The sequence below is a fragment of the Bison bison genome, unplaced genomic scaffold, assembly GCF_000754665.1.
Source record: "Bison bison bison isolate TAMUID 2011002044 unplaced genomic scaffold, Bison_UMD1.0 scf7180017620268, whole genome shotgun sequence".
Lineage (NCBI taxonomy): Eukaryota > Metazoa > Chordata > Mammalia > Artiodactyla > Bovidae > Bison > Bison bison.
Genome location: NW_011449512.1, coordinates 1 through 577, shown reverse-complemented (window position 1 = coordinate 577; position 577 = coordinate 1). Strand labels below are relative to the sequence as shown.

Genomic DNA, 577 nt, shown 5'->3' with positions numbered 1-577 from the left:
GTATTGGACCCGTGTGAATTTCCCAGGTTGATAATGAAGCACAGTTTTGCAAGAACGCACCAGTGGCACGGCGCTGTACTAAGGGTGCACACACGGGGCCTCTGTGCATCAGAAAGGGGCTGTGCATCAACCTGGAAAAGGTGCCCGGGATTCTGAGCCAGAGAAACTAAAAGTTCTCTCCGGCTAGAGAGCAGCCAATTCCTCGCAATTCCTCTAGCCGCACCTTTTCCCCTTTCCCTTCTCCTTCTCTAGGGAGTCATTCTGGACCCCACAGGCGGGAGAAGCCCCTCTACAGCGATTCCCCGACAGATTTGGTCCATCTTGGACCGAGATGCTCAGAGCGGGTGACAGCCTCTCCTGGAGCACCCAGCCGCTTCTTACTCTTGAAGGCGATGCCCGCGTTGTTGACCAGCACATCGAGGCCCCCGTACTCCTTGCGCAGGAAGTCACGCAGGGCGCGGATGCTCTGCCGGTCGTCGATGTCCAGCTGGTGGAAAAGGGGGCTCAGGCCCTCGGCCTGCAGCTGCTGCACGGCCGCCCGACCCCGCGCCTCGTCCCGCGCCGTGAGCACCACGTC

The 577-nt window shown here is 60.1% G+C and overlaps 1 pseudogene; it reads right to left on the bottom strand.

The window, feature by feature from the left end:
- Window positions 1–137: 137 nt before the first annotated feature.
- On the bottom strand, window positions 138–574 carry LOC104982772 (annotated as a pseudogene).
- Between the last annotated feature and the right edge of the window lie 3 nt (window positions 575–577).